General features: G+C 37.7%; 1 protein-coding gene across 4 annotated transcripts in view; it reads left to right on the top strand.

The window, feature by feature from the left end:
• Positions 1–22,857, top strand: part of kdm6ba (lysine (K)-specific demethylase 6B, a) — a 92,487-nt gene that overhangs the window by 21,696 nt on the left and 47,934 nt on the right. For 2 of the 4 annotated variants that reach the window (XM_058781333.1, XM_058781334.1), the window contains exon 3: positions 15,404–15,440. The exons of 1 other annotated variant lie outside the window; for it this stretch is intronic. The gene's annotated coding sequence lies outside the window, so the exon portion shown is untranslated. Of the gene's footprint in view, positions 1–3,551; positions 3,654–15,403; positions 15,441–22,857 lie in introns of all 4 variants that reach the window. One more of the 4 variants, XM_058781335.1, reaches the window with a different exon arrangement.

Below are 22,857 nucleotides of genomic sequence, written 5' to 3'. Positions count from 1 at the left end.
ACCAGTTATTTCGCAGTCAGTGAAAAGAAATGGCTCAGAAAAGTGAAGTTCTGAGAAAAGATCTAGCATCATATGTGCAAACACCACTTGGTTTGGTATGTTGTTATCCAAGTGCAGCTAAAGTATCCACATAGTTTTTGGGGCTGTCACTATATCTATTTGTGTTTTCTGTGATTTGTGTTCAGGTCTGCTGTAGATCAGGCAGACTTAAAGTAGCAACGGTCCCTGTGTCCACTGCTAGCCGTATGTTTTGGTTTGTTTGTGTGTTTTTGCAGGGTACCTTTAAGTCAGGGCCAGGCTTCTGTTGCCATGGTGAAACTGGAATCCAAAAAGCTTAGCTCTCCCTACAGCTCAGGCCCATTACGACATCTCATTGGCTGAATGTCCTGCATGGGGTTGTGATGCGTGCTGTCAGCCGGCCAATAGGGCACAGACTGAGCGAGGGCTGTTGCTAGGGGGAGTTGCTTGGAAAAGAGTCAGCTGGATTTTCTCTCTCTCGCTCTTGCTCTCCCATTGCACTCATTGACTCCATCTCCCCCTCCCGTTTCCTCCTTCCTGTCTCTCTCTCTTTTTTTGCACTTCTACACGTGCTGGGGGAATAGAGCACATGTTGAAAAATTCACTGAATATTTCATGTTGCTCTTTGGTGTGTAGAGCTCTGATGCTGTGTATAAGTGTGTGTGTGTGATGTGCAGAATTGTTTTGGCTCGGCATTTGTGCGTGTCTCTGTAAATGTGTGTGCTTGTGTTTAGTTTCTCATGGGAATATAATGGTATAGCCATACTGTGTGTGAGCGTGCGTGTGTGTGTGTGTGTGTGTGTGCTCAGAGCTAAGCACAGAGTATCACGTAGGCAAAGTTCCCCTCAGTTACCCCCTTCATGCACTGACCCCAGACCAGCGGCCTCGCACACTCCCCTCCAGAACAAAAGCGCACATATGTAATTAGCAACCAAAAAGGGGACTTCCTGCTGACCTGTATTGTTCTTAAATTAAAATGACACTATATTAACCCTAACCCCAGTAATTGACATCATTTTGAGGTTAATATAAACATAATTTTGTCTCTTTACAAAACCTTTTTTTTTAACTTCAGATTTAGACTTTTGATTAACACCAGCATTCTGTATATTTAGTCCAGTATGTTAGTATGTTCATAAATTTTACATGCGTTACATATACTATGTCTAGGAATGCACTGAAATGAAAATTCTGGGCCGAAACAAAAATTTTGGATGCATTTGGCTGAAAACTGAAACTGAAATGCTTTTTAATAATTATTTATTATTTTATTAAATAATATAAAATAATTTTTTAAGAATTCTTAATTTAATTCAAGCCAATAAAATAACCACTCTTTTATTGAAAGTAAAACAATAAAATTGGACAGAAAATATATTAATTTCATGTAACAATATATTATTTTTATTAAATAGATAAATCAGATTTAACAGAATTTTTTTGTTTAATTGTCCAAATAATGTATAGTCCTACAAAGCTATTATTGTCAGAGCATGTGAGCAGAGCATAGAGGGTAGCTTCATTTTACCAGCATTGCCCAGTACACATACACTACACCTGCAAACAGAAACAAGTATACTACATAGAAATTTCCTGTCGGCACATTATTTGAGCGGTCTTTGCTTTTCCAAGTGCACAAGTAGAGCGTTTGCATGGGAAGTCGACGCAATGCACATTCATAGAGCGGAATATTGATATTCTGTATTATATGTATTATATACTATAATACTGTTTTCAAACAGGTTTCCTGAACACTCAGGTTTTCCAAAAAACACTAAATTTTCCTTTGTTGGACAGTTTGAGGAAACATAATAAGCAATACAGCAAAGGAGAGAGGGAGAACAACATTGTGAAGAGACCTAAAGTTGGGAACTCAAACTTGGTTTGCCCGAAGTGATGTTCTATCACTGTTCATTAGACTATGACGCTAACAGAATAAAGCTTAACTAAAACTATGTTAGATCAGACCGCTGGTAACTGGAAAACAGTTGAATCGTTATGTTTCTAATTGTTCGCTTTTTCCCAAGAAGCCTTTTCTCATAGTTCTGTCATTATATTAGCCGCTCTCTCTAATGCGAGCTTTCCCATTGGAATCAATTTCTGCTAATGTAAGATTCCAGTTTCTTTATTACACTACATAAATACACAGACATTACCATAATCCTCTGTGTGTATGTTGATCCATCTGAAAACAATAACACTAGGAGGAGTGTTAAAGCTTGAAGTGGAGAGTGCGTTGATGAGATACAGTAGATTAGATCAAAGCACTCAACTCCACCCCACACCCCATCTCTCCCGCCCTCCCTCTCTCTCTCTCTCTCTCCATCGCTCCTGGCACAGACCCAGCTGTGTAAGCTCTTATTACTGTGTGTGTGTGTGTGTTCTTGTTTTCTAGTTATTATAGGTGTGAAGTGAACACCTACTGTTGTACAAAAGGAGTTTGAGAATATTTTTAGCATTTGAAGATTGAGATTTACTCTGATTCCTGTGGTTAGTTATGTGAAGTTATGTACAGCAGGCTGTTATGGTGTAGACTGAATATATGCATTACTGTACTCTGGGTCAGTGAGTTCCTCTGTAATACCAATGCAGATCAGGTTACATAACTCAGCACTTTTCTCAAACACACATACACAGAGATTTTTTTTTTTGGTTACATTTTTTAAAGAGGTATCCACATATTAATGAACAGACTATGAACCACTTTCTGTGGTGCTTTTAGTAATAGAAATCCCATATTTTAGGTTATATATCCTAATACACTTTTGACAGAGAATGTGCATTCACATTAACTGAAAAATACAGTTTTTAAGTGAAGTCAGCTTTATTTATATAGCACTTTATACAATAGAGATTGTTTCAAAGCAGCTTAATTGTATTAAACAGGGAAATAACAAAATCAGTGATGCCAACTTCACCAAATATCAAACAAATCCAAATTCTGCTGTGCAACAGCTCTGCAAAGACAGGCTTTTAGAGGATTTTAAAGTAACTTGAGTAAAAGAAGCAACATTTATGATATTGTTGTAATCTTGAGATTTTTCACCATTCAGGTAGATACAAGCAGTATGTGTATGTCAGTCACATACAAAGAAAAAAATCGATATAAAGGCAAACAACAAGTAGACTGATTTGACTCAAAGAGACTTTGGTTGTGATCTCTTATTGCTTGTCATTTATTCATAGCAAACTCGAATCTGTTTCATAAGACCTTGAAACTTCATATTATGTGTGTGGAAATCCACACAAAGCACTCATGCACACACATCCTCTATAACACACTGCGTGGTACAAGGATAAAAATATCCAGTACTGTAGAATATAGCTTGCTTTGGTCAAAGTTAGTCACACACACGCAGTCTTGAGCCTGTACTAACATACAGTATCTTGACGTGTACAGACAGAGATGAACACTTTCTCTCTGTTATTTTTTACTCTTTCTTGTTATTTATTAAATTTTTTTTCCTGAAGAGCAGAAACACATAATGCAGCCCTCTCTCTCTCTATATCTCTCTCTCCGCTCCTCCTCCCAGACTCACTCACTACTCCGGAAAGAAAGATTAGGAGATGGCAGGAGAGAGAGACGGAGAGAATGCGACAGGAAGAGGAAGAGTAGAGAGAGAAGAGGTTCACAGGTGAGACAGGATGGCAATTATCAATAGTGCGAGTGAAGGATGTGCAGGTGTGTGTGTGTGTGTGTGTGTGTGTGTGTCTGTGTCTCAGTGCATGCGGATGAAACTAAGTGACAGTTTAAGAGAATAAATCTTTCTTTTCTCACTCTACCTGCAGTTTGATTGACAGACAGCATGTGCAGTTGTCATTCAGTGACAGCACTCTGGAACAGTACTTTCTTCCATACGAACCAGACAATAGATAGATAGATATATAAACAGATAGATAGACAGAGAGACAGACAGATAGATAGATAGATAGATAGATAGATAGATAGATAGAGACAAAAAAATAATTTTTTGTTTTTGTTTTGTTGCTTTATTTAATTGAGTGTGTCAATGTTGCAAACTCCAGAAAATGACTCAGTCTTCGTGTGATGTCACTCTCTGCATTACCAGGACTGTTTTTGTTTTTGAGTGTTTGTGCTCTGACTGCTGTGTCAGGCCATTATTTGACTTCTTTGCTCGTCTTATTGCATCTCACAGAGCGAGAGAGAGAGATGAAGGGAGTGAAAATGAGTGTCTAAAGCTGGAAAGGGGAAAAATGGAATGAAGAAAAGTGTGTGTGTTGGTGCCTGTGTGTAATAAAGGTCTGTGAAGGACGGGGTCCCTGCAGTCGAGGGCAAATTGACTTGGAGGCATGTGAATTACAGAAGACAGGCTACGTGTGTAACGTTTCTTTCATCTGTCTGCTCTCACATTCCCTCTTTTTCTCAGGTGACTGATTACCCCCCCCCCCACACACACACACACACACTGGTTTTTTTTTTCCTTAAAACTGTCTGAGACTCATTCTGCCTCTCTTTGTCTGGCTCTTTGTTCAGCAGTAGCTAAAGTATAGTAGTGTGGAGAAAACGTTCTGTCTCCATCTTTCTCGTTTGTATGGCACATTCTGCATAAGTATGCGTGAATGGCAGATATTTTTCCGGGTTGTTTGTGGAGGATGCTGTCTCTTGTGTAGAGAGCTCATTCGAGTCCTTGAGTTCAAGAAATGTTGGATTTCTCTCTCAAATGCAAGTCGTCGTTATACTCATAAACAGTGTTGGGCACGTTACTTTAAAAAATTAATTAGTTATAGTTACTAGTTACTTCTCACAAATAGTAACTGAGTTACATCATTATAAAAGTAACTAATTACCAGGGAAAGTAACTATTGCGTTACTTTTTTTAAAATGTTCAAATGTCAAATAACTTTGGATGCCCCCAATATTAAATGTTAAATTAATGAAATGGACTCTAAAAATAATAAATTATTATTATAAAACATTGTACATTAATCTACAATATTTATCTACTGACACTTAGTATCAGTCATTCAAGCATTATAATATAATATTATGATAATTTAATATTATATGATGATAGAACTTTAGTAATTAGAATAACCAAGTATGAATGCATATTTGTCATCAATATAAAATGCACTAAGGATTAATGAGCTGAATATTAATCACGTTGTCTGCGTTCGCTCGAATTGATTTGCTGAAATCAAAACAGGGACGATAATAGGTGAGCACCAGCCAATGAAATTGTCGTTTGCACATTAGTTCCGCCCACTACCAGAGAAACCACCAGTTCTTAAAAGCTGAAGAATTCCAAAGGAACTCCGTTATTTTGACAGGAAAATACAACAAAGAATATCGTTTACATGTAGCGCGTCACTTCTGCATGTTATGAAAGACTCTCTTGCTCTGTATCTTTCTTTGCGTGCGTTTATGTGAGAAAGAGACGGCGAGTCGTGCGCCTTCACACTAGAGTTTATGGTACGTCAAATACAGCTACACTGCGCATCCATTCAGATGAACTGAAAAATTAAATTCTAATAATATAATATAGTAACGCCACATTTTATTGTCAGTAACGGCAACGGCGTTGTCACGGGGAGACAGTAATTTGTTTGATTACTCGTTACTGAAAAAAATAACGCCGTTTATTTATAACGCCGTTATTCCCATCACTGCTCATAAACACATGATATAGAACATTCTGCTGCTATTTCATCAGGATTGAATGACGCATAGACTGCTGCTATATAACAGCCACAACACAAAGAATCAAAAACCAAAAAGCTTTTAGTTGTGGGTTCTAATCCCAGTGGAAAAAATTGAATTGCTCAGAGGTTGCTCTTTCAGTAGGTTTAGTGGAGTATTCAGTGATGTTTTCATTGGGTAGTGTTAGTTCACCCATTCTGTCATCATTTACTCACCCTCATCCTGTCATGTGATTCATAACAGATCACAATATGGCAAGCTTGAATTTGCAGTGTCTGTCAATTTATAAAAATATTATGGATGCACTGAGATTAAAATACATGTGAATACCAATAAGAAAATAATTATTTTAATTTTGTAGTTTTTGTAGGCAATTACTTTTTGTCTTAACAAAATAACATTAAAACTAAAATCAATATTTAAAGCTGCAGTCCGTAACTTTTTTTGTGTTCTAAATTTACGAAATTCATATAATAAGCGAGTACATCATGAATCCATTTTCCAAACCGTTTTTGGCTTGTCTTGGTTAATTCAGATCATAGGACCACAGTGTACGCTACCTTTCATGTTTTTAGGTCAGCATGATTTTTTAATGTTTTTGAAAGAAGTCAGTTATGCTCAACAAGGTTGCATTTTTTTTATCAAAAATGCAGTGAAAACAGTAATATTGAGAAAATTATTTCAATTTAAATGAACTGTTTTCTATTTTTTTTAATAGTATATTATTAATTTAATTATTCTTGTAATTTATTATTGTGATTGAAAAGCTGAATTTTCAGCAGCCATTAGCTTACTGCAGTAACTTCAGTGTCACATGATCCTTCATAAATCATTCAGATATGCTAATTTGGTGCTCAAAAAAACATTTATTTTGTTCGATTTTTTTATAATTGGTAAAGAAATGTTCAAAATCTTTGACTTTTGATTGCAGACTGTAGCACCTGAGAACAGTTTGTTCTGAAAGTTTTGGATTATGCATTTAAAAAAGATGGTTTGGTTTCTTTATCCCTCTGTTAGACATAAACGAACTGCAATGTAGAGAGAGTTTTTAAATTAGATGAGAGTGATAATGTGTGTGTGTGTGTGTGTGTGTTTTGGTGTTGGAACACCTGCCAGCTGTTTCCAGGTGAGTGAATGGAGTATATTTATGCGAGTGTTTGCGTGTGTGGTTTAGTGTCAACGTACTGCGTCTGTCTGCTAGTCCCAGCGGGGCAAGAGAGTAGTGTGTGTGTGTGTGTGTGTGTGTGTGTCTGTGTGTGGTTTAAAAAGTGAGAGGGCCTCACTGCTTAAAATATACAATGTGCCCGATGAAAGCACTTTCTTTTCCTTCCTTTCAAACTGTCACCAGATTGCTTCTCTCATGTAAACATAGAAGTATCTCTCAGTGTGTCTCTGTTTCGTTTGTGATGTTGTGCTGTAGCTGCTGACCTCGGCACATATAGAGGTCTCAAACACTCCCACACACTTACCTGAGATACTGTAACCATTAATCACACGCACAGAACCAGTTCGAGTCTTTTGTAACTGTTTTATCTAGACATGTGTTAACCTACACACCTCCTCATGTGGAGCCCCTTTTCTCTGCAGTGTGTGTGGGTGTTTCTCCCATGTGTTTTTGTGTGCATATGTGCACAGTCTGTTTGGCCAGCAGATATAGAGAGGCATATAGAAGTATACGTAGCTGAATGCCACAAACCTTTGAATTATACAACCAGACACGATATAACCTACAGCATGTTCTGTGAACCTTTCACTTCTTTCCTCTGTGGTGTTTACATTTGCTGTGTGTTTAGATGCATCTTGTTCTATTTTGGTAGCTAGGTTTGTTTATATTGGTTCCATCTTACTGCATGTTAGTGTAAATGTTATTCAAGACACATTTGAGATGGATAACAATCTGATCGCTCAGACCTCCTGGATTGAGATGTACCCAAGACCTGAATCCTCACACAGATGTTTGTAATTTTTTTGAAAGTCATGCTCACTAAATGTGCATTCCTTTGAAATATACAGGAAAAAACAGTAATATTAGGGTAAAGAGTAGGGTAGGTGATTTCAGTGAGGCTAGCAATAGCAAGCTAGCTATGAAAGCATAAGATCCCACCCTCCCTGCAAATCACTCTCCAAAGCCACCCCTCCTCCAAAACACATGTGACTTAAAATGTAGTTTATTCCTGTTATGGTTTATTCCTATTCCTATTTTATTTTCGCAGCCATTAGTCTTCACTGTCACACCCTTCACCCTTCAGAAACCATTTTAAGATGCTGATTTGGTGCTGAATAATCATTTCTTCTAATTATCAATGTTATTATCAATCTTGTTAACTTAAACAGCCCTAAATTCTACACAGGAGATATTTTCTTCACACACAAGATGCAGTCTGACACTTTTTTTCGCTCTTTTTTGATTAACTCTATACATTCACAGCTGTGTTTAAACTATCGGCCGATGCAGATAATTGCTTTTTTTTGGTCAATACAGATTATTGGTTGATACATTGGTGCATCACTAGTTTCAATCACAGATTTCAATAGAGAGTCTAGCTGTTAGTTTGTTTTACAGTTACTACCTTTTCTGTTTCATTTGATTTACTGTGTGTTATGTTGATTGTAGTTTTAGTAAGTTAGTTTAGTTCCCTAGTACCATGCTGATGTCATTAATAATAACTTTGGCTGCATGTGGGGTTATAGGGGTTGTGTAGGAGGAGTTTGCTTTGTCATGAGGGATTTGGGGGTGGGGTACACATGAGGGGCGCCCCATGAGATATAGAACATCTTGAAAAAGCAGTCGTAGGAGCGGGTAATATGTTTGTCAGGAAGTGGATCTGTTGTTAGTTTGTATCTGCAGCAGCAAACTTATTTTTGTAGTTTGTAGGAAACATGATAAAAGGAACGTGAACATGCACGTTGCACATGCATTTTTGCATTCAAAATGCTCTATATGTCGCACAAGTTCCCGGAACACAGGCGCGCACACACATACGTCTCCATCTCTTGTTTCTCTTCTTTTAGCACACACTCATGGCTCTCATTTTTACTGATAGCATGCAGGTGTGCCATCAATTACACACTTTCCTTCCATCTCACGCACACGCCCCACCGTCTCGCTCTCTCTGTCTCTCTGTCCCTTGTGTTGTTGGTGTCTGGGGGTAAGGGCCCTATTAGTGCCTCTGTCTGGAGCCTGGAGAAACCCTACACCCGACAGAAATGGAGAGACAGAGCAGGAAAAAAGGGGGGAAATGGGGTAACTTGATCCCTTTGGTTTGTCTATTCAATACAGAGGTCACTTGCCCAGGCACAAAGCATTAATCCTTATATACACACACACATGCACAGACTCATAAACACTCATTTGTCCTAAAATCCCAGAGCAGTAACTTGCAATGCGATGATGTAATTCCAAGCAACAGTACACGGATACTATTGGCACTGCCATCATGAAAATGGTGCCTATGGAATTATGGGCGGCTTCTGTCAAAGGAAAAAATGGCTACTGGCTGTTATACCCTCTGGCACAAAGATATTGTGGATGAGAGAGAAATGGAGAGAGGAAGTAACTGAAATAGAGGGACAGACAGACAAACAGTGTTTCAGTTGAAATTGTGGAATCTGAATTTCAGGCATGGAAGTAACCGTCCACTTATGGTTTTGACTTCTGCTTGTAAATCAAGAATGAGTTACTGGCCATTATTTATAGTTATTTATATGTGAAATTATATGTGGTATTTTTGTCTTTTTGACAATTTTGTGTCAGCATCATGGCATGAGAATAGCGATTCCCAAACTTTCTTGTCAGCCGAACCCCTTTGACCTAAAATATAAACATGAAGTAGCCCTGAGATTTAAAGTTAATATTTCAATAAATGAAATACACATTTGCATGTTCACAGTTCTCTGATGTTAGTTAGTGTTCACATGACGTGGACAAATAAATACCGTATTGACCCGAATATAAGACGATAGGGTTGTCACGATACCATAAAAATGTCTTACGATACTATACCAGCTGAAGTATCACGATACTATGCAGTATTGTGTTAATTTAAAATTCAATTCTACAAAATGAATCAAAATTTAATAAATAAATAGATGTAAGTGAAAACAGACAATATTATTCTCTGAATACTTAATGTGAATGAATGACTGGCTATTGTTTTCCATGAAATAATCTAAACAAAACTCATCTCAGCACTGCACAGAAGCTGCATGAAGTGACATTTAGATGTGGCATTTATACATAATTGCATAAATAATGTTATGAGATTAGTGTTTTAAATACTAAATTCTGAATATAGAAATATGTTGGAAAATAATGTAATATGCCTACTTTTAGATGGGAAACGTAAAAACGGCCAGCAGGTGGCAGAAGTTCGTGATTGAATCACTGAGTCATTCAAACGATTCTTTCAAAACGGCTCAATCCTTCAGGAGCGAATCAAATGACTGTTTTTATGAATGGCTCAGTGAATCAGTGATTCGCCCAAATCAACGCGGATTTGGATTCGAACAAACGAAACAAAAACAGCACTCTTGCTCGTGTCGTATTGCCGAATTGTCAGGAGCATTTTTTTTTGCTCGCGTATCTTGAAATTTCCGAGTTAGCAGCATGTATATTAAAACATAACATTATAAATTAATTTAAAAAAAATATATATAATGATTGATAAGAACCAAGTGCAAAGCCGCTATGCTGATGAATGGATTTGCGTTCGTGATCGCAAGATGCTTCCAGAAACGAACTATTACACCTGTTCTAGAAGTGGTCAAATTAATTAAACTGTGAGAATACTTTCTTGTAAGATATTATGATGTTGAATAAGTGATGCTTGAGCTGCTGTTTTTTTAAAATGACATAAGATGGTCTGAATCAGACCCTTTCTTCTGGTAAACTGCAGCATGAACAACGACGTGCAAGTGCGACTTTTCATTGCAAACTGAACTGAAGCATCGGGAAACACTCAATACCATATAATGCGTATACACAGAGCACAGCAGAAAGACATTTGGCAATCAACTTGTAATGTTTCTGCTGGCATGAATGTTCAAATGAACGTTTTAAACAGTGTTCTTGCCGTGCATACAACATATCTTACGGTACCGTATGGACGATACTACCGTTTAAAAAATGCAGTGGCTTTAGTATCGCGATACTACCGTAGTACCGGTGTATCGTGCAACCCTATAAGACGATGTTTTTTTTTCTTGGAAATACATCTGAAAAAAGCGGTCGTCTTATATTCGGGGTCTAGACTTTGACATGCCAGTAATACACCCACAACAATAGGTGGCGCAAAAAACGCATAAAACGAGTGTGCCATGAAATAATGTAATGTGTGTTGTAAAGATCGCGAGTGAAAACAAAAGAAAAAGAAAAGCTAAGTGATTTTAAAACATAAGACAGTACCCAGATTTGAAGACTACAATAAGATTTCACTTCTACTGATAATAACATTTTGGTAGACTATGAGATGGATAGACTAAATGTTATATAATTCAGATGGGCTACCTGTTTTCAATGGTATATCAAAAAGTGTATATTTTTCAATGTCATTGTTGGTACAGTTTACCAGTATTTACCATACTTTCAAAACAAAAATTAAAATAGGAAAAAAACAGAGAAAAAAACAAACAAGATTTGGGTTTCAAAAATCCTTTTTCCAAAAGGTACATCTGCAAAAAGGGGGGTCGTCTTATAATCAGGGTCGTCTTATATTCGGGACAATACGGTAGATAACTTTTTAGCATGTGTTTTAATTTGGAAAAAAATTTAAAATAAATTTAATTGTATGTTTGTAAGTTCATGTTTATTCATTATTATATTTTTATAAACTAACCACCAGTGTTGTTTAGTTTTTAATCATATAATCGAATAGTACTTATTAATATTTTAATTAGCTTTTATTATTATCATTGAAAATATTTATTTTTTATAATTTGATATTTATTTATTATAATTTGATATATATTTCTATTTAGTTTTTATTTATTATTATTTTTTATTTTTTCAGTTTTAATCTTAATGCTCATTTTATTTGGACATTTAAGTTGCATATTGGTTTTTGAGATAAATAATTGTGATCTCTGCATGTCAACAGCTATGAGGCAACTCAGTCCATGAAAAAAAAGTTTTTTATTCAGCTGGAGTCATCTCATATGAGTGTACATCATTTTAAATTTATAGTAAAGGGCAAACTATTTTTTTATATCTTAATCTTTTTTTAATGAGAAAAAATACAGTTTGTGAAAGTTCCTAAGTTGTCATTATTATACTAGTTTTGCAATGAGACTTTGATAAATTTGGTATTAGATTTGCTTCTGCAGTTTTATTCATTTCTGTCAATCAGTTAAGCTGATAATCAATTGTTTCAATGAATTTATTCAAAATTCTGATTCATTTATTTATTTGCGTCATCATTCAAAGTCATTTTGGGGCATTTTACATTACATTCAATTTCAACAAAAAAAAGTACATTATTATATATGAGTGTAAATATTATTCTTCCTTGTGTGGACAACAAACCTTAATTATTTTTTGAATATTTGATATAACATTATTTTTACTTTTATTTTACTTTTTACCATTAACATTTTGAATCCAATTGGCTACCGTGTCTGTTTTGTTGAAAATATGATTCCTGCAATTAAAAATAATCATACTTTTAAGCCATTTCAGAGTAAATACAAAAATATCAGGATTGATTAAAATATTGAATATCATCATTGGCTGGAAAGAATATGTGAAGACATATTTTGTTAGCTCTGGAAGCTGTTGTATTGTGCTAGTGCTGCAGGGCAGCGTTGTCTGTCTTGCGTGGCCTGGTGATCCCCTTTTAGCCGGGGGTTTTCCTGCGCGCACGGCCCCTGCGTGTGGCCTGGCCTGGGGCCAGAGCTGCAGCCTGCTCTGCCTGTGCCAGAGTCCCCGGGGCCTAAAAGGACAAAGCTGGTCTCCTTCCAGCTCTCTTAACCCCCAAACGCTGGCACTGCACAAGCTTTATCTGTGCCTCTCGCTCTGGCTCTGATATCATTTCACTTTGATGGCCTGCTCTATCTCCGGCTCGCACAACCCTCCACACGCGCTCTCTTCCACACACACACTGCAGCTGCGGTGGCCGCTGTGTGGCAGTGTGTATGTCTCGCGCTGTGTGTGGCCTCAAATCAAACTCATAAGTATTTTGGTTAATGAATTCTTCGCCCTCACTGTATGCCCGTCTGAGTGGTACCAGCATCTAAGCTGCAGTACCGCCCCGTGCACCACCCACGGCGAGCTCCAGAGAGAGAGAGAGAGAGGGAAGTGCCGTCTGGGGAGCTTAGGGTGGTTCTGGTCATGTGTGGTCCTCCATAGTGTTTTAATTAGGTTCTTCTCACTCATGGATCATTAGCTATAACGAGTCCAAACCACAGATACACGAGTACACATTTGTAACAAACACACATATGAGCCTATACAAAAAGACGTATTTATGGAGACTCATCGCAAGAAATGTTCCCAGAAAAATTCTTCTGTGTTTATATGTGTATATACATCTGCACTGCACTATTTGAAACATTTCAACAGTTTATGTTCCCTTTGTTCCCGTGTGCAGTAGTGTTCAAAAGTTTGGAGTAAGTAGTTTTTTTAAAGAAAGAAAGTAATACTTTTATTGAGCAAGGATGCATTCAATTTATCATAAGTGGCTGTAAAGACATTTATAATGTTACAAAAGATTTTGGTTTTAAATTATGTTTTGTTTAAATGCTTTTTTAAAAAATGTTCTATTCAGCAGCACAACTGATTTCAACATTAATATAAGAAATCTTCTTAAACCCCATTCGCACCAAGAATGAGAAGTATAAAGATAACGATATTAGCGTCCACACCAGCGGACAATATCGTCTGTTTATTCTAAGCTCACATGCGTCTGCTGCGTTACATTCTCGAGCTTGTTATAGCAGGATTGATTCTGATTGGGTGTCAATGTTTTTATCGTTCATCAGCTGGACAAAAATCATTCTGAAAGTGATTACAACGACATCATTTCTCTGTGCCTTTATCGTTATAGTTGTTGTGTGGATTCTGCTATTCTTTAATATTGAGAAAGATTTTTACAACTATATCTTTATCGTTATCTTTATAGTTATCGTTCCTGGTGTGAACGGGCCTTTAAGCACCAAATCAGCAGTTTAGAATGTTTTCTGAAGGATCGTGTGACAGTTAATGACTTCTGAAAATCCAGCTTTGCCAAAACAGGAATAAATTACATTTTAAAATGTATATCCAAATAGAAAACAGTTATTTTAAATTGCAAAAATATTTCACAATATTACTGTTTTTGCTGTATTTTGGTCAAATTCTTTTAATAGCGTTAAAATAACTTACCGACCGAACTTTTAAACAGTAGTGTATGCAAGCAGACTCATTCTGTCATCTTAAAAATCATTGTGGGATCATTGTTTACATGTACAACACAATGCTGTTAGCTATCAAAAATCAGCTCATTATAAAAACCTGACAATGCAAGAAACCCTCATTTATGTGATATTTTGATGTCATCACATTGAGTAAGTCAGCAGAACTGTGGTAAAGGCGTTTATATGCATAGCGAAATCGGGGCAGTAACATGACCTTACACGTCTGAGTGAGTGTGAAAATTGTGTGTGTGTGTGTGTGTGTGTGTGTGTGTGTGTGTGTCTGTCTGTCTGCATACAAAAACTTTTAAGACACCCTGAACCCTCATGACCTCTGCGTCCAGACGTTCTCCCTTCCCCCATGGCAGTGAAACCCCCATCTGCATTCAACACAACATCACAAAACTACACACAGATTCCTGCAGTCACCATCCCTCCTCTCTCACTCAACACGTATTTAGAAAACACTCATGCTTTATCTGCATGTAACATGATGACTTTTACTACACAGCATCTGCAGTTCTGTGTGTGTTTTGAAATAAGACAGTAAGCCATGTACTGCAGTACTTTTCCACAAATAAGGGATAGTGTTGTCACAATACCACAATTTCAGTAGTTGGATATCTCAATATGACTAGCAAAAACTTGCAGGCTATTAAACATACTTCTTGCATTGATGGATTTTTATGTATAATATATCTCAAATATAAGTTTTACCATAGGTTCAATCTAGTATTAATTTTTCAAGTAATCATTCAAGCTAAGTGATAAATGAAGAGATTTCTCTTTTTTTTATTCCCATTCAAGTCAAGCCAACTGTTTACATTATTACCCTGCCAAGACAAGCATTTTCACCATGAAGTGCATTTGACTATTCACACCTGCACCATTCACTGCAGTGAAGAAAAGTATATGTACACTTCATTGCTTTTATCAAGTGGCATTCATGTATTCAAACAGTACAGCATGGCGCTGAAATGCCAAGGTTATGGCTTCCAATGCATGAAGACTTATACCTTGAATGCAATGTAAAAAGCATAATGTAATAATAAAAGCATCTGGGAAATGTAATGTAGTCATCTTTATTTGTTAGATTCACTATTGTGAATGTTGCTGCACTTCTGGGTCTAGTGTGGAAAATTTCTGAAGTTCTTGTGTGAATATGTGAACTTGCAAACATACACAGAAGCGCACTGGCAGCTACCACACTTTTACTGATCAGGGCATTTGGAAAATGCTGCATGAGCTCTTTTGGGTGCTTTTTTAAGCATTAAAGTGAGTCACGAAGTACTACATCCATGGATATTCATGAAGTTTTCCCTTTTTTATGTTCCACAGAAGAAAGAAATTGATTCGGGTTTGGAGTGACATGAGGGTGAGTAAATTGATACGGTTTTCTTTTATGCATGAACTGTCCCTTTTAGTAGATTTTGTACACTGTGACCATTTAGTGAGTGTGTGAGTGACAGAAATAACAGAAAGGGGGTTTGAAATCCAAGATAAAAGCCAAGGAAAGAGAAACTTCCAAAACTTCAGAGCCTGCCTGTCTCTCTCACATTCTCTCCCTGGAGTCAGACAGGAGCAGGATGGGGGTGGGGACCAGACAGGTCGACGCCCCCTCAACCATAGGTGCCCACAGTGGGAGGGACACACATGTCTCTATCCAATAGGTGGGCTGCGACAGAGACACGGCAGTGTTTTTCAGTAGTTTGATGGATGTGGCCTAAAGTGACTCAGTCTCTGGTCAGTGTGTTTGTGTGTGTGTGTTTATCTTCCGCTCTATTTTTATATTTTTTGGCAGGCCTTTGAACCCAAAAGGTGTCTCATTCTCTTTCTGTGGGCTAAAACCAGTGTGTGTGCAGTGAAGACAGAAGTGAGGCAGTTGAACACACAATCTTGCGCACATTTGTAAACAGCAGCCATATATATATATGCATCCGTGCACACAAAAACTCCCTGAACCCGTGAGGAAAGTCTGCAAGACTCACGTGCCGAGGCGTGTACAAACCAGCTGCATGTGGTTTGTGTTTGTGTGTTTGACCCTTTTTCCCTTCCTCTCTCTTTTTTTCCTGTCCCTCATTCTTTTTGGACTTGTTGCCTTTCCTTTTCCAACATCCAGCAGCTATCAAAGCACTGACCGAACATCCCAACACACACACAAATGGCACATTCAGAGTGGTTCACATACTAACTCTTTTGTATGTGAGCTAAGAGAATCCAGATGCACGTGCCTGTGCACCTCTGTGTGTGTGTGTGTGTGTGTGTTTTGTCTAAGCGTGAGCTGTCTGTTGCTGACTCAGCTGATAGTGAGCACTTAGGGTCTGTAGGACAGATCTGACAGTAGTTTATTAGGTCTGTGGGCTTTCTGGGCACACATTCAGACCCTGCTTTCAGACTTGAGGCTTTTTAAACTGAAGTGTGAGATGAACATTTTGTATGGTTGCTGTGTCATGGACCTGTCATGGAACGAAACAGTGTTTGAGCAAAGAAGAGTTTGTGTGTGAACTATTTTTCAAAGGTTTGTGGTTGGGAAATTATTTTATCACAGTCTTCCTAGAAATATTAAGAAGCACAACTGTTTTCAGCATCAATAATAAGAAGAAATGTTTTTTGACCACCAAATCAGCATATTAGAATGATTTCTGACTGGAGTAATGCTGCTTTCCATCACAGGAATAAATTTGATATATTAAAATAGAAAACAGTTATTTTAAATTGTAATAATATTTCAAAATATTACTGTTTTTACTGTATTTTTAATCAAATAAATATAGCCTTGGTGAGCTTACATTTACATTTATGCATTTAGCAGACGCTTTTATCCAAAGCGACTTACATTGCATTCAAGTTACAGTTTTTACCAGCTCTTGCTTTCCCTGGGAATCGAACCCATGATCCTGGCGTTGCTAGCGCCATGCTCTACTATTTGAGCTACAGGAAAGCTTAAGAGACTTCCTTCAAAAACATCTTACTGCACACAAATATTTGAAGGGTAGTGTATGTGTAAACAAAGCAGCATGGCATCAGTCTGTTTTCACCACTCAGCATTCATTAATCGACCTGCTTAAATCCTCTGTTTAAACCTAGTATTCTTCTGGTTTGACTCAATCACAAGTGGTCAGTGTTAAACACAGGTGTAAACAGGGTTCAAAACAATGAGCCTCATTGCATTAACATTAACTGATATAGTGAGTTGCGCATATAATCATGAAAGCAGAGACCCGCCTGCTCGAAAATTGTGACAGTTGGTCACAGGAGACATGCATTTTAGATGCATGTTACTACCAGGTGTAAACAGCAGCGTGTCTCCGTTTACCACTTGTGACCGGATCACATGAGACGGATGTTAATGCTAGGTGTAAACTGGCCAAGGTCACACACACACATACTGTACAAGCAATAAAAGTGTGTGTGAAGTCTATTATTTGTCACATACACATAGTACATAGAGAAAAAGGGCAGATGTATTCATATTTAATGTGAAATTATCTTAATTGCATTATTTTGTATTTCAAAACCACATGCACACCTGTTCACATGTGAATTTTAAGTATTTACATTCACACACACTTGCTCCATCCTACACACACATACACATATTTTTAAACTATCTCTGCAAGCTGTGGATCAGGGGAAGAGGGGAAAAATGAAAGATCAGATGGGAGAGTTGGCCACATAAAAAGCCATGCTACTGCAGGGTCAAAATGGTCATCTTCATAAAGGTCTAAGTTCATCCGGCCCTGTCATGCTTCAGCACGTGTCCTGAGCAGGTGTCCTAGCAACCGAACCGGGGTGTTTGCTGAGTAAATATGCATCTGGGTGCACGAGCCCGAGCTCACCCACACACACAGACTTTGATGTTCAGGATCCCGGTGGGTTGAGATGTGTGGTGGAAATGTGGAGCAGATTTTCCAGGGACTTTTTTTTTTTTGTTCTTCCTGTTTTTCGGTCCATGTGAGGTCAAAATAAATGTGTGTGTGTGATCTTTGCCACAGTAAAACAGGGAGCCGTGGGGATGGAGGCACATATGTAGATAAACATACATTCAGTTGGGACTATCTTAGATGTGGTGTGTGCATTCACTGATGGCGATATTAATTTTCACCCTGTTCCAGTTGTGTTTTTATTTAGGCTGCTAACTATAAACATGTTTTGTTTTGATTTCTTAGCAAGATTTCTTCAAACTGTTGTTCCACCATGATAATAGTTAGCATGAATGCTTGAAAGGTTTACACTAATGTGACAAGCCTTCATAGCTAGTAGCATTTGTGTTCACATTGATTGAGACATTAAATCTGATCTTAATGCCTCATTTCAAGCACAAATAAACTTATTCTAAGTTTAAACGTGACCATAAACCAGCAGTTTTAAACTACCAGCCCACAAATGTTAGTTTATCCTGAAATTCGACCCTGCAAATGGATTTATTTTTCACCTTTACTGTTAACCTGTAGTTCTCCGGATTGTCAAACAGTAGCCTATCTTGTAGATGCAAGATAGAAATTCAGTTATTACACAACTGTTCAAGGTTTTGGGGTAAGATAATTTTTTTTTTAATGAAATTAATACTTTTATTCCACATGGATGCATAATTGATCAAGAGTGAAAGTAAAAACAGTTATAATGTTACAAAAGGTTTCTATTTCAAATAAATGCCACAGCTTCCACAAAAATAGTAAGCAGCACAACTGTTTTAAACATCGATAATAATAAGAAAAGCACCAAATTGGCATATTACAATAGAAAACAGCTATTTAAAACTTATTATTAGTATTAGTGCTTAAATATTAGTGCTGGGCAATGATTAATCACATCCAAAAGAAAAGTTTGTGTACTGTGTATATTTATTATGTATATATAAAGACACATACATACAGTATGTATTTTGAAAATATTTACGTGTGTGTGTGTGTGTGTGTGTGTGTGTGTATATGCATGTATATATTTAAGAAAAATATATTATGTTTATATATTAAATATATTTAATATATAAACAACATTTTTCTTAAATATATACATGCATGTGTGTGTATTTATATATACATAATAAATAACACAGTACACACACATATATTATGTACACAAAAACTTTTTATCGCGATTAATCATTGCCCAGCACTAAAATATTTCACAATATTACTTTTTTACTGCAGCCTTGGTGAGCATAAGAGATTTGTTTGAAAAGCATTACAAAATCTTACCAACCCCAGACTTACCATTTAAATAACTTAAAATTCATTGCTGCTAAAGTAGCATTTGCTGTTCAACCGGTCCCTAGTAGCCCCCAGGTAACTTGAGTTTGAAACCCTTGGGTTAAACTGTGTGACAGAAACATCCTCAGAAACAAAGTCTTGGAAGTTTCACTACGGGCTGTGTGCATGTGCATGCATTTGTGTTTGCACATCTGGTTAAGTAGGTGTGTAAATGTCTTGTGCAAAACATGTGTCTGTGTTTCTGCAGGCCAGTCTTGTGCGATACAGAAGTATGTGTGTGGATTTGTGAGCTGTCGTCATGGTTTCTGGTGGTCTGCTGAAGTTCCTGTTAATGTTTATTCCTGAGCCTGTTTATCTCATGGTCCACGTGAACTAGACAGTAGACATGATTGTGTTTGAGCGTGTATATGATTCCTACCACTGCTTATAGCTTTGCATTGCCTGTGTTGCCAGAAGAAGTGGTATTACTAAAAATATCCCATAAACCCGCTCACCTCCGCCTGCACCCCCTGCTGGAAAACCTCCCCCCGCTGTGGATCGCTCCACCCTGTCATGAAATGCAGGCTGCCTCTGCTGCACATTCCACATGGCAGAGCAAACCATCTCCCTGCAGAACCAAATGGGGGATATTCCCAAGGAGCCTTTCTTGCACTACAGTATGCAAATTATATGAAAATTTTTTTACTTTGCAACACACTTGCTAAAATATGCATGCATGTGTCTTTGTGTGCAAGTGTGCATGCAAGTCGTCTCCTAGTATGCGTTTGATTTTAATGTATGGATAAGGTGTGTTTCCATGCATGTGTTTTATTCCCATATGAGAGCGTGTGTTTGGCCAGCTGTGTGGAGGTACATTCTTTAAGCTCCAGGCGGAGGGGGGTTGGAAAACAGAGCAGGCGAATTCCAAATTCCGATTCTCCCTCTGAACATGTCCAGAACTAAACTGCAAACCCAACAAAACTCACGTGGCTCTCTGTTTTTCTCTTTCTTTCCATCCATCTGTTTCTTGTATAAACAGAAGTTAGTTTGAGTTGAGAAATAGCAGATTTGGTTATGCTACAGTTTGTTGCTCTGTATTGTTTTAATGCTGTAATCTTGGGATTGGTGTACCGTGATGTCATAATAACATGATGCCAGCCCTGCCCCCTTTTTACTCCCACTAGTCTAAACAGGAAGCACTTTGGCTCCTGTTTTTCAGGGTTACAAATAAACTGTATGTTTCTTGTTCTCTTTCTTTTCACTCTTATTTTTTCTCTATTACAGATTGGGGAAAAAGTAACGAGTTCAGTCGGAAGAGAACGGAAAAGTTTAGTTTCACTGTATGATCATAGTTGCTGTAGGTGTTATTGCTTTTGTGTGTAGAAGATAACATGTTTAGTTGTGAGTTTAGCTATGGAAAAAAAGTAAGCCCATTTGCACCTGGTGCTAACATCTGTCTAGTGATCATAAGTGCAAAGCAGTAAATACAGGTACACTACTGAGTTTGGTACTTTTTTCATGTGTATCAGAGACTTCTCAACATACAATAAAACAGTAATGTTATAAGTAGTATTATTATTTTGATTATTATAATATGCTTCCTAATTTTATATATTATAAAGTGAAATTTATTCCTGTGATGGCAGTGTTGAATTTTTAGCAGCCATTACTCTAACCTTCAGTGTTTCATGTTCAGGATAATCATTTCTTAATATTATCAATGTTAAAACAGTTGTGCGCTTAAGATTTCTGTGGAAACCATGATAGATTTGATCAAAATCCTTTGAATATAAAGTTGAAATTTGTTTAAAAAATAAATATTTTTGTTACATTATAAATGACTTTTGATCATTTTAATTAGGGTTGTTCCGATTTCGATACTAGTATCAAGGTCAAGGTCCGGAAAAGTATAAAAGATATCGTCAGAATAGTCCATCTGCCATCAGCGGTTCAACCGTAACGTTATGAAGCTACAAAAATACTTTTTGTACGGAAATAAAACAAAAATAACGACTTTATTCAACAATTCGGCACCGTAGCGCCATTTTGGAGAGTATCACTGCACACAAAATGCGTACGCTTCATTCTCGTCGCTTCATAACGTTACGGTTGAACCGCTGATAGCAGATGGAGTATTCTGACGATGTCTTTCATACTTTTCTGGGCCTTGACAGTGTAATTTACTTGGCAGTCAATGGGACAGTCACAAGCCTCCCAGTTTTCAACTAAAATATCTTAAATTGTGTTCCGAAGACGAACAAAGCTTTTACGGGTTTGGAACAACATGGGGGTAAGTGATTAATGACACAATTTTTGTTTTGGGGTGGAGTATCCCTTTAAGAACTTCCAGTTTCTCCGGTAGTAGGCGGAGCTAATGCGCAAACGACAATCTCATTGGCTGGCACTCACCTATTATCGTCCCTGTTTTGATTTTCAGCAAATCAGTTCGAGCCAATGCAGACAACGTGATTAATATTCATGAATCCAGCAGCTCGTTAATCCTTAGTGCGTTTTATATTGTTCTTAGTAGAATTCATAGTATGATTACTATCTTATGATTAGTTTTTTTCCCCCCATTTTTTACAGAAACACTGAATGACCAAAAAAGCACCACCTCCAGTCCTAAGTTCAGTTAAAATGACTAATATGCATTCATACATGGTTTTAATTCTAATTACTAAAGTTCTATCATTACATAATACTTGATTATCATAATATATTTATATATTATAGATATTTAAAAAGCTGTGCCATTTTCCAAACATTATATAGTACATATATATTTTTGTTTACTTGCCAGACTATATATATATATATATATATATATTGTGACGGGAGGAGCCAACGACAGACACAGTGGGTGTGGCGTCAGGCCTCGGAGAGGCTTTTATTAAACGCAATTACTAAAATAAAGTGTCCAGGGGAAGAAGTGTCCAAAATAAACGGGGGGATCTGGTGTCCTCGTTGTGCTGCGGGGCTTGTGCAGGAGGGCAGTGTTCCAGGAGGGGAAGGGTCCAGGGAAGGGGCGGAGTCCGGCGGCCGCACGCGCTCCCACTCGGGTCCGGGGCGCGAGGGCGGCGACTTCATCACAGCGGCGGCTCTTACACGTCGTCCACGGCCTTTGGCAGGACTTGTACGGCCCGACATCCTGGCCCGACGGCCGTAATACGGCTGTGCCTCATCACACGCCGCCAGCCCGCGTTGATCCCACGCCCCTCCTCTCATCCACCCACTCCAGTCGGGAGCCTGGTGAAGGGCGGCGAATAAGGGACGGGGTGGTGATGATGATGAGGGGGAGGGCCACCGATCCGTCACAATATATATATATATATGGTGAAGCACACCATAAAATAATTGTATCAGTTCATACAGGGCTAGTAGTACATACAGCTGTATAACCAGATACACACCCGGGTATCGGATCAGTACTCGGTATCAGCCGATACCCTGAGCCTAGGTATCGGGAAGGGAAAAAGGGTATCGGAACATCTCTAATTTTAATGCATCCTTGCTGAATAAGGGTATTGATTTTACTTTTACTTACTGGCCACAAACCTTCTGAGTGATAAATTTATTGGAAATTTAATCATGCAAACTACA

This window comes from Onychostoma macrolepis, chromosome 07 (genome assembly GCF_012432095.1).
Source record: "Onychostoma macrolepis isolate SWU-2019 chromosome 07, ASM1243209v1, whole genome shotgun sequence".
Classification (NCBI taxonomy): Eukaryota; Metazoa; Chordata; class Actinopteri; order Cypriniformes; family Cyprinidae; genus Onychostoma; species Onychostoma macrolepis.
This window is presented reverse-complemented; position numbering and strand designations above follow the sequence as displayed.